This window comes from Watersipora subatra, chromosome 4 (genome assembly GCF_963576615.1).
Source record: "Watersipora subatra chromosome 4, tzWatSuba1.1, whole genome shotgun sequence".
Taxonomy (NCBI): domain Eukaryota; kingdom Metazoa; phylum Bryozoa; class Gymnolaemata; order Cheilostomatida; family Watersiporidae; genus Watersipora; species Watersipora subatra.
The window spans coordinates 23,287,169-23,304,596 of record NC_088711.1 but is presented as its reverse complement, the minus strand read 5'-3'; the positions used below and the strand labels follow the sequence as shown (position 1 = coordinate 23,304,596).

At 34.6% G+C, this 17,428-nt stretch overlaps 1 protein-coding gene across 3 annotated transcripts in view; it reads left to right on the top strand.

Moving 5' to 3' along the window:
* Positions 1-10,080: 10,080 nt before the first annotated feature.
* LOC137395071 (solute carrier family 23 member 2-like) overlaps positions 10,081-17,428 on the top strand; it is a 34,381-nt gene continuing 27,033 nt past the window's right edge. Inside the window, exon 1 of one of the 3 annotated variants that reach the window (XM_068081853.1) lies at positions 10,081-10,212. The gene's annotated coding sequence lies outside the window, so the exon portion shown is untranslated. Of the gene's footprint in view, positions 10,229-11,385; positions 11,752-17,428 lie in introns of those variants that run through there. The other 2 variants (XM_068081855.1, XM_068081854.1) reach the window with 2 other exon arrangements.

The window sequence follows — 17,428 nt, the reverse complement described above, 5'->3', positions numbered from 1 at the left end:
AAGCAATCAACTTCTTGTTGTCTAAGATAGTGTTAAAATTATATAACTCAATGTTTTAAGAATATTTCTTGTTGCTCTAAGCACTGAGCTCTTCAGAGTAGGAGAAATAAAAATATCAAAAACTGAGGCACTGCTTTATATTGATCTTGCTGATGAAACAAGACTCAAACTCCTGAAAATGTAATCAGTATTGAATATAAATAAATCTATCTCAACTAATCTCTTTCTATAAACTTTGTTAAATTTCCAGCACAAAACGTTTGGCTGAAAAGATTTATTTGTCAACACGTCTTACCAATAATCTAATAATAATAGTTGACTAAGAACGGAGCCTCAACGCAGTAAGTTTCAGTGTTTGAATATATTTTACGAGTTGTTTAGACAAGATTCAGCCTGCAGCCTGTCATGAGATTTTAGGGATTACTATCATGAAGACAGAAACTTAACAATTATTAATTTAACAATAACACTTGGCTTCCTGAATGACCAACACTAGACTGACCTTTGCTGTACTACTCTATGAATACCTTTGATGTACCACTCTATGAATGCCTACGGTATGATGTACCACTTAAGCAAATACCTATGATGTACCACTTTACAAATACTTACGTGTGTACTACTCTAAAAATACCTATATATTATTCTATTGTCAGAGAACACCGTTCGCTGTAAATCTTTCTGTTCACAAGTAGCATAATGACTAATTTATTCCCTCCTTTTTAAGTTTTATTGCCTAACTAAAATGTCTATCGAGTCGGCATCGCACATTTAATAAAAGACTAGAGCTAACCTGGTCTGTGCAGAGCTGAAAAGCTGATTGAATCGACAATAGAATAATGCATCTTTTATATTCTCGCTATCTTTTGTTTGTCATCTGCGAACGATGATCCGCAGTGAACTGAGACAACACCCATCTTATCAAAACTATTGTTTGAGCTGAACACATATCTTACTATCTAGCAGAAGTGATCGCGCTATGAGACTTTCTTAAGAAACTTAGCCTGACCTTTTACTATTAGAAAAATAAATTAATAAATAAAACTGAGAAGTGAAAAACAAACCTTGAGTTAGTATTGGTATTACTTTGACTAGCTTCACTATTTGTCTAAATATTCTGATAAATTCATCATGTTCAGCGAAGAGGAATATATTTACCTCTGGGTTATGTCAAGTACATGTATTGATTTTTTAAGGTCAACTCTTTGTGAGCAATTTTTTTCAGAGTTTCCTATCCTTGAACGAAGGTGTTTCAAAAAAATTTTCAATATGTTTTACATTTACTAATTTGGTCATAACTCAAAAATCCTTTCTTTGCTTTATATGAACCACTGATAAAACTGATCAGTAAAAAATGTTCCACAGAATGATACTAATAAAAACTAGATTACATCAATATTTGTGTGACTGTGTGTAAATGAGGGCAATACTTCATGACTTGCAAATGCATTAAGTTGGTGAGTGTAATTTTACTATTGTAGTTAGTAAATTTTCTCTAGTTTGGTGTGTGAAATTGCACTACCTGGGGTAGTGCAATGGTACTACTATAATCCTGCACGGAATCGCACTGTTTTTCTGAACGAAATTGTTAGTGACTTGTTGGCTAGATATACAGATGAAACGGCTTGTAGTCTCAAGTATTATTTGGTGTACTTTTGTGTTTATTGCGCATTTAACATCAGCATTTAAATTCCACTTCAAGTGATAGGTACAAGTTTTGGAGTTAGTTGATGCACCACTTTTACCAGTCCTGAATTACTTGCGGTGATATCTCATGAACTCGATGAAGAAATATTATGAATCTGTAGCACACAATGCCTATCAAGATGAACACCTACTAAGAAGTTCATATCATCATTTTCAAGACAAGTTGAGTAGAACTGCTGAAGCAATATATATGTTTGTATAGCTGTATGCTTAGTCATAGATAAATCTAGATAGGTTTGAATAGGAGTCTTTTGTAAAACAAATTCCCGCTTTGTTTCCATGTAAAGCTACATCAAGTTAATATAAAAGACCTGATATAGAGGTCTAGTAACACGATATCAGGTATTAAATTAATCTAGGTCAAAGATTCAGTGAAGTTTTAATTTTCAGGAGTGTATACGCTAGCTAGATTTTTGTAATGACAATTTTGGGTCACAACCATGTTATTGACCTATTTATACTTCTGAAAAACACATCTTCCACAAATATATTTATTATTCTTAGTAGTTATTAGCGCATTACTATAATGATCAAACTTGCATTTACGTGTCAATTGAAGCTAAGCATTTTCTGAAGAAAGTGAAATGCTTCATTCAATTTGCCCTCATGAGGTGTCATGACCAAATAAGGACAATAATAATGTAATAATATTAATATAATATAATAATATCTTAATACAATATAATAATGTTTGAGATTCGCTTTTGAAAGAATATGATGGGTTTTAACAGAAACAGCAACTTATACGGTGGTTTGAATCACAGAAGGACCACGGATGGTGTTAGGAAGGTCAGCCAGCCACAATTGTTCCTGTGCAAATTCTCATTGGCAAATGGTCACAATCTATTCTGTACCAGGATACACCATTTATTTAAGGTCCCGACCACTAAATAAGGAAAGCCGAAAAAAGAAGTGTTTAGAAATGTTGGCAAGTTGACAGGCTGAGGCTAGTTGCAAATAGAGCTATGTAAAGGATGGTTGTGCGGTTCACTTGAAAGCATGGCAATACCTGTGTGCAACGCAGAGTCTTCGGTTGTCAAAGCAGCATTTCTGACCATATATCAAACCAGAGCTTGTGTATAAAGACTCAGGCAAACATCAAATTGACTCTCTTGACTGCATCAGCCCTTTTTTGCACCGGTTTTTATATAACCTCCTTGGCATGGTTGAAACGCTCAACGTTGATTGAGCCATCGTATCCAGCACTATGATTGGTCCATCTCTTCAGAAGCAGTTGGCCTCCATCTGCTACTAGAGGTGGAATGAGACAGGTTTTTTGAGTTTGAGACGAGACTCAAGACTGTCTTGTAAAAATTCGAGACTCGAGACACAAGACAGTAAAATAATGAGCATTTGGTGATGATTTCACTACACAAGGACTAGCGCATTTGATATATGAAATTGATAAACCTCTTTTTAAACTTAATTCTCTCCTGGTGTAAGCGATTTAAATACAACATTTTAATAGCAATATGCATGTGTTTTGTGTAAACAAAAGTGACACAAACTGCTCTAAAATAGCGAAGTTATATATTTCTAAAGATTTTGAACTGGATTAATAATAATTATTACAAACATACTGCTTTGTACGTGTACATTTTTACCATCTATTGAATAGGTCTTACTTTATATTGTAATGAAATGTGTACTGAAACCGATAGCCAGCGATCTACAAAGATGTACCGCAACTAAAAGAACACACGATAACACTTTCATTCTTATTGTTTCATTTATGTTAAGTTTTGTTTGTGTATTAACAGTAGTATGTGAATTATATTTAAATTGTACTCATGAAATTATATGAATTACTGTATATATTTTTATATTGAACTAACGATAATGTCATTGTTACCTGGAACACGGACTATGGTCGACACGGCCTTTAGTTCGTTTCTCCGTGTTCGGGCAAGTTTTACTCGCAAATGGTTGTATATAAAAGAGGCCCGAATTTTATGAAGGGCAGTTGGTGCTTAGACATGATATGATAAAATGCAGATATCTTACCTGCAACAGTCTTATTTATTAAACTGGATTATCCGGAAGGTAATTGGATATGACCCGGTATCTGTTTTAAGGAGGACACAGAACCGGACTACAATATATTACATTCGCCTATCTTCCTCTGTAGCATAACGCTGCTGATGCCTGTCCGCTCTAACTATAAGCTGTCTGCCAACATTGATCACTTGATGCTCAGAAAACTCAAAGTCACCTTCACAGAAACTGGAAGCATTTTTACAATTCTGTTGTCTGTTAATAAAATGTGTCCATCGAGTAATACCATTAAAGTAACGATGTTAATTAATTTAGTAAATATCAATGCCGATGTGATCTAATAATAGAGTAAAATCTCTAAATTTGTGATCACAGACAACACGTTTTACGAGTGATAACATTTATTATGACCTATATAAAAATTTCGTGCTGGGTGATTGGCTAATAAAGCGATCTTATATTTATCGCTCGTAGACTCTTTTCAGATGTATTACTTGTTACGTCACAAATGAAGCACCCACTGGAGTCTGAGCTTTTTAAAAGATAGCTTCATTCATATATCTCTGAACAGGATTGGTCTACAAAGAAAAACCAAAAACATCATGCAGGTCGAAGTAGAAACAAAGATACGAAGTTAGACCATCACAACAAATTCTATAGCTGCAGCTTTAGATAATGGAAGGTAGTTAATTTGTTTTAATGAGTAACAAGAAGCATGTTAGTAAATATGTAAAAATTATCATGCTCTTATCCAATAGCTCTGTAAAGTACGAAAAGATTTTAGTTTGTGTTAACAAAGTATTTAAAGCATACTGCTGTATTGCTAATCACACAACAGGCTCAAATTTCAACAGTGACTTTAGTTTTTGTACTCAACAATAACATATTTTTGTCATCAGTTTTTTATGTCCTGTTATGCAAGCCGCTAGTCTCAACTTTAGACCACAAGCAGTTAGCCTGTGACACAGCTCTAAATGACCAGTAGTGTGCCTGCTGTACACCTCTTGATCACCAGCATTTCTATAATTGAGGATGCTTGTACATGTCTAACTATACAATTTATTTCGTTCTGTCATTCATTTGGTATACATTTTGCTTTCAGCTGCTGCTCCTATGTTACCTGGTTGTCACATAAAAATGTTGGCTACATATTACATATGTCTACATTGTTACCTGTATGCTTCATTAATGTCGCGGTATACAAGAATCATTACATGTACACGCTATGTACACCTATAATAAGTTAGTATTAATTAATATGGCCAGCTAAAAGAGTTCTACATGTATTTTAGTGTCGACATGTCGGCACTCAGATCTTCCAACTGTTTAGTTTAATGAAATGAAAAAACAGTTGAAGTTACCTAATTAACTAATTGAGCAATATGTCTATCAAGTACTAAATATACCATTTCTATAATTTATGATTCTACAAATACACATAACTAAAATAAAACTTATTCTGCTACTATTTGTTCATATATTCACAAATAGCGCAACAAATAAATTGTAATAGCACAATTTATAATATTTAGTGACTTAATATGTAAAATATATAGATTTTTACTAATACTGAAATGAAAAAATTAGTAAGCAAGTGTGGTTACTTACTTACTTACTCCGCTTAGATTTCTCTGTCAACTCCGCCTCCTATTTGCAATTGATTTACATGTTAATAACTTGACAAGTCATTTTTTGCTGGTCTCACACTTTTTATTTTTAGGGTCGACAAAATAATCTCCACAAAATATATAATTCAAATCAAACTTCTTCACGGTTTATTGTGATTATACTAACAAGGCTGTTCTAGGATTAACAGTGCATTGCGGGTAACTCCCAATATTGCAAAATTTATTTCATTATGCCAAGTAGACAATTTCTGTTAGTCTCATAAAAATACCTTGTTTAAAAAATAGTAATAACTATTATGTTTTTTGAGTTTTCCTTAATTATAAACACATTTAAGGTAGATTGGTCAATACAAGGGTAATACAAGAGTTGTGTTCACTCGAAAAAATGTAAAAGATTAGTAAGACAACTACTACATATTTGGCATGACTTTCAACTGTTGCTATGCAGGATATACATGTTAATTTGTTTAGGTCAGAATATATTTGAAACTAAAAATATTTACAGAAATTTAATACAATACGGCATTTGGTAAATACTTTTATTAGTAAATCAGTTAACACACTACTGTTGTGTTTCTTTATCACTACCAAGTTCTTAGTAAGCAATATTTAATTATAGGTCAGTCAATTATTTAACTATTTGATCAAATTGAAAATAAACGATTGATTTATAACTATTACTATTATTAATGTTCATGACAAAATAGTTATTTTAATAACAATTATTAGTATTTGAGTATTATATAAAATATTATACATTAAATACATATTATATATAAATATATATCATCATATGACAATGGATGACGTCTTTTAATTGTTTTACTTACTAACAAATTTCATATAGTTTTGTGTTTTCATTTCATTCGAAATGTGTGACCAGATATTGTCAATCTCAAATTTTTGCTGTAGTCTGGGTGGGCCTTGTAGTAGAATGCTTTATGTTGTTTAACCAACAAAATCAATAGGCCATCCATTTATTTTTTAATTCTGCTCATGCATGTAAGGAAAAATGTGAAGCGTGCTTGCTAGAATTTTAACCAGAAAATAAGAGTAGAGATTCGGTCACGAAATTACGAGCAGGACCGAAATGGTTCGTTTCGGCCAGAAATATCTTCGGCCGAACATTCTACAACTGACATCGACAACGTTTCGGCTCGTTTCGGTTCGTTTATGTGGTGTTAGTGTGATTAATGAAACGAATAAATCTGAGTAGGTTTGATATATCTTGACTTGGTACTGTAAATAACATCATCAGTTAACTATGTGGTGAGATTAAGTGTTCAAAATGAAAGACTGGCACAGCTTGGGCAGTAAGCATGACAAATGGCTTTTTATCGCTGGACATTATTCAATGGCACGCAGGAGATATTTTCTGCGGGCTCTGATCATCCCACCAAATGATAATAAAACATTCAATATTGTTTTGCTTTTACTGTATGTTTTATCGTGAACACCTTTACATTTCTTTTGGCTGTTAGAGGAAGAAGAAGCACTCCTGAGCCGACTAGAGCTGACAGAGATGGGTGTTTAGCACTGATGTGTTCACTCTTATTGTGGCGTATCCGCATACTAGTTTTTTTCAGTGAGTTTTAACAGTACTTGTATCTTATTGACTAATTTAATTTAAAGAACAACTCACATTAAATTTCAAACGATTTTATCAAAAAGTATAGGTGCTACGATTTTTCAAGATTAAAATCGGTAAAGCTAGTTTGTGGTTGAAACGCTCAGACGAAAGAGACACAATCAGACTCTTACAAAAATGGCATCAGTAGTCGTGTATGTTGTTTATCAGTGATATGTACACAGTCTCATTGACATCAAGTAATTATAATATGTTTACACAGCATTTGGAGAAGAAAATGGGACAATCTGCAACCAACATATCTTTAGAGTTATTTTAAACATGTAAAAAGAATGTATCTGAAGCTATAATTAAAGTTTTATTCAAGCAATAATCAGCAAATACAAAGTATGTGTCGATAAAAATGTATAAAACAACAACTTGAACACAATAGCCGATGTCATACCGAAGTGGACAAACAGGAAATACGACTACTGACATAACTGTTGAGACATTTTTTTCTTTTCAGCATCTTAACCACAATCAAGTTTTACAGATATTAATCTTGAAACATTCTGGCAGTTAATCTTGAAACATTCTGGCAGTTAATCTTGAAACATTCTGGCAGTTAATCTTGAAACATTCTGGCAGTTAATCTTGAAACATTCTGGCAGTTAATCTTGAAACATTCTGGCAGTTAATCAGCTAAACAACAAACCAAATTTCAAATGATAAAAAAACATCTACACTTTCTGATAAAGTTGTTGAAAATTTGGCGCAAGTAACCCTTGAAGTGTTTCATGGCTGCGTTCTATAAAGTTACTGGACACAGCATGACCTCACTTTTGCAATCAAATCACTTTTAGTATAAAAGTTTTCTTTAAAAAATCATTTCGAAGGGTAACTTCATGATCAATATACAGCCAACACAAGTATTTTAGAAAACCAGCAAATTTTACCAAAGAATCAGCAGAATCTCCTTTGCAAAGTCAGCTTTGCTGCTTGTTTGTGGCTACCTTGTGGAGGCCTGTGCATGCTTGTTTATATATAGACGTGGTGCCTCTCTCTAACCACATTGTCCAAATTGGCAAGTCATATCCACATCCGGTCACATCCAAGTCCAAACCTACCAAGTTATACCTCAGGAGTAAAATCTTCAACTGAACTTTGTTACAGCATGATAAGTCATATATTTAGGTACTACGCAGGTTTTGGCAAAGTGATCTATAGGCCTACCCAGGTAATATTTTATAAATTTTATCTTATTAAAGTGATCTTTCTAAACTGTTTGTTCATCCGCTTTATCATGTGGAAAGTAGAGGTGACGACTCTTACCCACCCAACCCATCAATCCAACTGATCGGCCATGAAGTAAGGGCATGCTAGATAGGGTGAATAAGTAGGCTTACAGAGTTCTTACCTGTACTCTAGAGGGGCACAGCGACAACATTTCTACAAAATGTCTATCATGAAATCGGTATATGACAAACATTCCATTTGTCCTACGCATACACACATACACTTGAAGTTATGCTCCACATGGCACTTTACGAAATGTTTGACAATTTGATAATGATAATTTATTTATTGATGACCCATGAATAAATCTAATAAAGTGCTATTATTATATTAGACAGAATGTTTTTGTTTTAACAAACAATCGGTTACTTCATTCTAAAAACATCCAAACTATTATTGAGATTTATAAACTTGACTCTGAATGATGCATCAGCACACTTGTTATATCTATTGTCAGTAGGTCTGAATCATAGATATATATACACTTGTTATATCTATTGTCAGTAGATCTGAATCATAGATATATATACACTTGTTATATCTATTGTCAGTAGATCTGAATCATAGATATATATACACTTGTTATATCTATTGTCAGTAGATCTGAATCATAGATATATATATATACTTGTTATATCTATTGTCAGTAGATCTGAATCTTAGATATATATACACTTGTTATATCTATTGTCAGTAGATCTGAATGTATTCAATTACCACGTGCCCTAACACGCCCAATTCAAACAAAAACTATCGTATTTCTTTAAAATTGTGAAAGATTGATTATAAGAATTCTACGCCTCAACTGCACACCCCATACGCTCAAAGAATACAAAGGGCGCTTTCACATGAGGTAACCTTAGGAAAAGGATGTCAAGTAGAGAGGGGCTACAATGGAGCTTTTCAGAAGTTGCATAACAGTAAATTCCTAGCGCTAGGAGTAGCGCTGACATGCGCTTTCATAGAAGCCCCTGCCGAGAGGAGGGAAGGGATAGGCAAACAAACAACAAGTTTGCAATGAATTTAGTTCCTGTTTTTTCAACCACTTGAAATATGTTTGTTAGGTACAGCTTAATGGTACTGAGTAATCCAGTAAAAATCGTTTTAGATAAAATCACTCAGTTCATATCTCAGAAGCATATCTCCTTGCTATGTTCAGTGACAGACAAGGTCTTCTACAGGAAATACTTTACCAGGAATTTTTATGAAGCTTGAAAATGGAAACGCTAAATAGCAATTATTCTGACATTCAATTGAAGACCACAATTAAACTTATTCAAAAAACTTGAAACTTCAAATAGACTTTGAGGCTGAGAATTAGGCTATTTCTAAAGGATTCTAAAAAGTTATTTACCAATATTTTAATCATTCCCTCTACGGTGTACTCAGTTGTAGAAGGTATTAACTGCAGACATAGAGATATAATTATAGTCCAATGGCCAATATGTAGACTATTTGATGATTTGATGATAATGCTAATGATAGTGTTTAACTATTTCTTCCTCTGAAAGAAAAGCCTATGTTTTTAAACAGTTGCTAGTAGTTATACTAGATAGGAAATAAGGCTATTCAGTGTTGGATTTACCATTCTTTACCAGCCTAGTCAATACTTAAAGCTTATTTATTTGTACTAAACATGTACTCAGCAACACAGATCTCTGCAAGACTTGTTGTTTGTGTTGTTGTCGGTGTTCTTGTTATGCTGCCCTGTTGCATAATCCTTTGATGTTGTTGATTCTGCACTCATTGAGATGTTAAACACCTGATTTGCAGTTGTAAAAATATTGTTCTCATTCCTGGCGAGTGTCTTGCGTGATGACAAAGGAGCCATATACCTTAGCAGTTGGCAAACAATGAGCAACAATTGATCAGTAGACGGAATATTGCTAGTACTGTAGAGGATTTAGAAATGGGGCGGGCTTAAGGCTCAGGATTCTAGAGGAACTACTGATTGCATCGTTGACCTCGCAACTACTCGCGGCTAGCTAGAAGGATGAAAGGAGTCTGCTTTTGAAGGTATGTCTTCCTAGACGTAAGTGAATCAGCATGTACTCTACTGCTTTCATTATGGTAGCTCCTCCTTGCGCCAAACCCACTAATAAATTATGGTAGCTTGTAATAGTAGGTCCTAGATAGAATGCCTTCCTCTGCATGTTAGTATTTTTATGACATTAAGTTGTGGCATTACTAACCAAATATTGATGTGCATGTACAGGTTCTGTGAATATCTCTATATATTTCCGTATCTCATTGCATTTCTTATGTTAGTTGGTCATCTCTGGTTAATTCTCTAATTCACTAAGTACCACGGCAGAACTTTTCTTAAGATGGAGGAATTTACACAGATTTGTTTATTTGCTGCTCAAGTCTAAATAACTCGTTAGTATTGGTTGATTAGTACATACATGGGATAGCTCTATAAATGCTATCAGGCTAGTTATTCCTTCACAATAGACACGATTCTTCTTTATACAGTCGATCTCCTCTAATGTAGACCTCTTTTTACTGAAATTCCACTAAATGTGAAGAACATATGTGAAGTTTTTGCGTCATGTTACGTAAAAGATTTCATATAATGTAAAGTATCAAGTTTTTGTATGTTCTCAAATTCAATTTAGATGAGAGTCTTAGAAGTAGAACATTCTCTCTTGTTGCACTTTGGAGAGGAAACAAAGTATAGGCGTATCTGCGGTTTCGATTACATATTGTTTTCACGTTATTTCTTGCGTTATTTTAGGCATATACAAAACATTTGCCTTTTTTCTTACAGCATAGAACCATAGATTATGCTGTGGAGAAAAAAGTTAGAAAGTCAATTTGAATCAACATTGAAGTTGTGTGCTCTTCTTAATTTGATGTAAAATTGCCGTAATCATAGACCCTAAATGAACTGTGAGTGACAAGAAAAAAGAAAGAATTGTCGATACAAACCAATAATACTATAGTTATTGTACAGTCATTAAATTAAGAAGTTAAGTATAGTTTTTTTGTTTTTAAGGACCGAGTAGGAAGGGGGGAGTTTGGGAAGATCTCAGGCTTGGTTTAGTAACTAACCTATATTTTACGCTTGAACTCCCTGTAGCGGAAACATTCTCAGAACGGATTATTTATGTCATAAACAACCATGAATAACTATGAATGAATAACCATGTCATGGGTAACTATGAAAGGTGTGTTTACAGCACTTCTCTCTTACGTCATCAAGCGTCTAGGCACTCTTACTTTAACTATAGTAAAAATAGCCAAAGAATCATTATCTAAGAGCGCTGAATACAAATGTCGTAAAAACATGACGATGGCGGCTAGTGACGCCTGTTATTCAAATTGGAGGCACGTGTTGCAACAGTTTTATAAGATCTGATGAGCTGTGACGCGCTAGGTACGAACCAGGTTCAAAGCTGCATGAAGTTTTGATGCCTTGTGTAACCTTTTGAACTTGGTAGTCAATGGTGCTGTATACAAGCGCTGAGTATAAGTGTATGCCCCATCAGTTGGCAAGTTCTCCTCATTCTGAAAGCATATTTTACTGTTATCTGCTACAACACTTGTACGTAGGTGAGTCAGTAACTTATATCAGCTGCCTTCTCTTTGGGTTACCAACCACTTAGAACAAAGTTGTAAACCTGACTAATATTTAAACTTCACGTATTCTATGAAGCAGAGTATACAGCGTATAATGAACGATTTTCATAAATTTCTTAAATATCAAAATTTTCATAAATATTGTAATGTTGCTTCAATTAAATTTGCGATAGAATTCATCAATTTCAAAAAACTCAATTTGATGACGTGCAATGGAGAAGTTTAAATTTGGTGATAACCGTTGCAAAAGCATAAAATATGTTTATGCATGCATTCCCATAGTTACAAATATAAAAAGCTGTCATATTCTTTTAAAACTTTAAATGTGATGTTCAAAATTTGTTATAAAAATTACTTTTTAGAAACTATATTAGTACCTAATAATAAAATAATATAGGCAAGAATGTGTTTTTCAGTCAACATTATTTGAAGATTTAGGAGTCTACAAACCTTTCAATACAGAGTAAACATGAGCTTTGGCCTTTGAATTAGATAGGCGATAGATAAGCCTCGTAAACCATGCATGGTAGTTCAACCGGTTCTCATTACAAGTACGCACCCACTGTCATGCGGTGCCCACTGTCATGCAGTGTACTACCGTGAATGATAAGCACGTGAACTTGAAATTGTGATAAATATTTCAAGCCCGCATTTTATTGTTGATTCAATAAGACAGACATTAGGCGTCAATGGGCTGTTTAGGTTTGCAGTATGAGTACATGCTAGCCAGACTCCATGGTGTACTTGCATAGCTACATGCTGGAGATGCTTAATACTAAAACTGTGCGGGCTTTTGTCTTTTGTTGAGTCGATCGTTGAGTCGATAACAACTACATTACTTTTGTCACAGGATGCCGAATTAGCATTAAATTTTAAGCATGCTGTGTGCATCATATATCTACTTATTCCAACTGCAAATGTTAGGTGTTCCTGAGTTCCATTATAATTATTAATTAATTAATAATTATTGTCACCATAGATGCAGGAAGTCGACATTACAACTAAAAAATGATATTTGGTTGTTAAAGAACAGTTCATTAGCCTAAAGAGCAAACCTTCAATCAAGTTTCTTTTATAGCGTGTAGTGAGTTCTCCGATCTGGAGCATGCCAAAAAGCTGCCACGTATTAAAAAGAATGTGCTCACATGACATGCTCAAAAGGTCACGTTTGAGCATGCCATGTAACAACGGTAGTCTGTGGTTATTCTAATATGTTGGTTGAGTACAAAAGTTTATAAGCATGTACTAAACTCACATACACTTACAGCCTACTGCTTTATGCCATCAGACTACTACTAGAGTAAACTGAAGAGTATGTCTCAATCAACTGTGTGTCACTGCTGTTGGTTGAGACAGGCTCAAAATTAAAAATTTACCATTTTACTGTATTTTGTGAATGCATCTTATATGAATACTACACCAAATATAAAGCATCACAAGTGCGACATGAAATAACATGATACTTTTAAGGCTATGGTACTTGCGTTGTTCAAATTGAATTTGAGAACTTGCACCGACATGACACTTTGTGTATGTGGAAGTTGTTACGCAATACGAAGCCGAAACTGCATAAATTTTTGACAGTCAATGGAATTTACATAAAAGGAGGTCTAAATTATAGGAGTCATGTAGGGTGAAGGAATAACTACTCTGACAGCATCTATAGAGCTACAGTGAACCCTCGCCAGACGGTTTTAATTTGTTCCAGTGTTGGCATCAAAAGGTGAAAATGTCGTATAGGGGAATAGGAAGCATCAAAACTTTTTATATGTATTGTACATATTAAAATCGGTAACAACATAGTATGTTAACATTTGTAACTGTTACAGTAGTTACCTACAATAACTTTAGTATATTTAGTGTCTATGATCTGCAATAAAATATAACAGTACAATGTACTATGTGCAGTACCTACTGTAGGTAGTTCTTTTCTTCAAGACAGAAGTATAACAAAAACGTTGAATTTAACTTAAATCAGTTTAGCTTACTGAATATATATTTAAAGCTAAGTTTTATAATGTGTTTTGCTAAACTAAACTTCAATTTTGTCATCGTCTACAACTTTATTACCTATCTGTTTCCGGTTTCATTTTACTGTAACTTACTCCAGGACACTTATATTTCGCTAGTATTTAGTTTCGTGAGTAGCATACAGAGTAAAATTTCGATGCAACTTAATTTCGCAGTTCTGATGAGTGTGAAAATATAGTGAAAATAAATTCAGTGGAACAAACATAATTAGATTCCTCAGGTTTGGTTCACCGGTAAGAAAAAAATTTTTAGTTTGGGACTATTTGTAATTGTAAACCACAGGTAGAATTGCGTGGCCGAGATCGATAATGCAATTTGATCACAATTGCTGCCATTTGTTTTTTGGACTATCAATGAACAAAGCTATTTAATTCCGCTCGTTTGTTATGATAGTTTAATGGAGGGTTTGTGTACTAATCAACCGATACTAGTGAGTCATTTAAACAAGAACAGCAAACATATATCTATGTAAGTTCCTCTGCCTTGAGGAAAGATCACATGATATTAACAGGCAGACCACATTGAGAGATTGAGATAAGAATGTTGTTACGATTATGATCATCTAATTGCTTAGAACCTCACCTCTCAAGCTGCTGTTTTAGACAGGTTTGATGTTAAAAAAAGGATAAGCCATGTGAAAAGCGATAAAAGCAACGTAAATTGAACTGAAATGTTAAGAGATCAGCGTAAGCCAATAGTTTAACAGTAAGATAATAGTAATACTTTTTATTATGCTATGTCAGCCTTCAAACCGCTACCACACAAAAAACTGACAAATTCACAAAAAAACTTATTTTTGCTACACTCGAAGGATGGTAAATAATTTAACGCTTTAACTGACAACTAATTCAAAATTCAAGGCTGCCAAAATGTTTTAAATGAACCTCCAAAATGTTCAAGTTTTCACCGTACAACAATCTCCCATCTATCGACATGTACGTACTTGATATATAACATAGCTTCATTATTATGACTGTCTGCCACACTTACGCAAAGGTTGGCATCTCATAAGGCCTGTATGACTCTTATGACGTCACTACCACTGCTTGTGTTGGCTATCTTTTAAATGTAAGACATACCAAACACTTGTCACAAGGAGTAAGGCATTTCTTGTGACCTGATACATGTTGAAAGAAAAACATTGCAGCGTCATATTACATGTATGCGCCCCCCCCCCCCCCCCCCCCCCCCCCCCCCGTGGCTTATGATGATAATCTAGGCATATCGGATCTCACTGCAATAAATAGCAAAGGAGTGGCGGCCACATAACTACCAAACTCAAGTTTCCAACACCGGATGCGTGATCCATGAAGCCTCATGCCGGCTGAGAGAAGCTGCCAATATAGCCCAAACAACCCAAACAACTTTTGTGGTGCTCAATTGTTGTTTGGTTAAACATAACTGAAGCTTGCATTTAACTGGACAGTTTATTATTGGTAAATAGGCTACGGTATTGATGTTAATTCTACACAGTTATTAATTCAACCGTGATTTAATTAAGGCTGGTTCGTACTATCTCGCTGTATCTCAGTTTTAATCACACAATACTTTGGTGATCTGTAATAACAATGTTCACTCATCACAAACCCATCTGAGTTTACATCAGAAAAATGTCCACGGCATACCATTCTCGTTATACAATGCCATCGTGGAAACGATAGAATACTAGTCCCACATGAACTGTCATAAAAAAAAATATTGATCGAGCAATCGACGACGACTATCTGCCATCGCCGAAATGGTTCAAATTGAACAGACTGTCATGGATGCTTGGTAAACTATCAGAAAAGTTGGACAGCTACAAAATTTTCCGACGTATCCACGTAGCCTTGATGATGCCATCAGTCTACGGTGCACATAATCGACGAATAATTGCCGAGAGAACAATTCCGACATACGGTGATATCGTATGAACCAGTTTTTAGAATGCAACAAACAAAGCTGCATGACAATAGGACAGGAAATGGTTAGAACAGCATTTCCTTAGTTCAGTTTGAACCCAAGTGCCTACTACTTGCAAACTTTTTAGCTCGATCCGAGATCTGAGCCTTTCCAAAGCTTGGTTCAGTTAGTGTGTATGTTTCTTCAATGTGTCGCTGGCTATATTTTGTTTATTTGCATTTATCATATCATTAAAAGCCTTTATACAGGCACCAGATACACAGACTGTTACAACAACTTTTGTGCTAGTACTGGATATACAAACTGTTACAAAAGCAATTTTTGTACAACTATTAGATACACCGGCTGTTAATTGTACAGCCACAAGCACTACATTTTCAAGATAAAATTGCAAAAGCCTGTCATATGATCAGGTTGTGGATGACAAACACGTCAGAGCCAGTTTGAGGCAACACATCATTCTATTAATCAACCGCTTTTCTGTGGTTGCAATTTTAATCGCTGTCTGGTCTCCGCTTGCAATCTGTATCCCTGAGTAGGTGTACTGTTTCAGAAGTTAGTAAATAGTTAATTAATGCATGACTACCTGGTTGTTTACTAATACTAGTGATGAACTAGATCCAGTGCTCAAGGTGTGAAAGTGTGGCCATGTGATGAAAGTATGCTAATTTAGACAGGTGCGAGCAAGAAAAACTAAAATGAGATACACATGTTTTGAAATTATTATATGATAGCATATGGAGTAGATAAACACCAAATGCTTGTTAGAAAGTTTCATCTCCAGGCATGTTAGGTCTACTAACTTTTTCTATTAAAATTATTTCTTGGCAACTTGTCAATTATTAAAATCTAATCTATTTTATCTGACACAAGGCACAAAATGTCTTAAACATAAAATTTATGAGCACTAGGATAGCCGCTATGCTCTGTTGCTTAGATTAGCATAAGTTATACTCAATCTGTAAAATTAAGCGGTCACTACTTCCGAAAGCAAGCCAAAAATGTAGACCGATACCTAATTAACCAATAATTTTTCAGCGTATTTCACTAACAACCAATCAGAGACTTGATGAACAACCAACTAAACATGGTTACCTCACTAATAATTTCGTGTTGTAACAAACCAGTTAGCAACAATACATAACATCCTTTGATACCGTGTGCATCCCTTCAAAGAAATTCTCACAAAGGGCACTCCTTGCCGCACTCAATTAACTTCATGTAATACCAATAATAGAGAATGCTAAGGATGAATAGATGGAAATTGTGATATTACTACTCTGCATGACCTATGTAGGGGTACATGTAGCGGTACATTTACCGCTACATGTACCGCTACATGTACCGCTACTTGTACCGCTACATGTACTGCTACATGTACTGCTACATGTAGTGGTACGTGCACCGCTACATGTACCGCTACATATAGCGGTACATGTAGTGGTACATGTAGCGGTACGTGTACTGCTACATGTACCGCTACATGTACCGCTATATGTAGCTGTACATGTAATGGTACACGTACCCCTACATGTAGCAGTACATGTAGTTGTGTGCTCTACACGAATTGAAGAGATTAGATCAAATGGCAGTTCTGCGTAAAAGGTGTCAAATTAGGTATATTCTTTTAAATAACCAACTAAAAAACACATCCATACATATTTTGTTCAAAAAATCGTGTAAACATCGGATGGATTAAAAATTGCTTCAATACTTT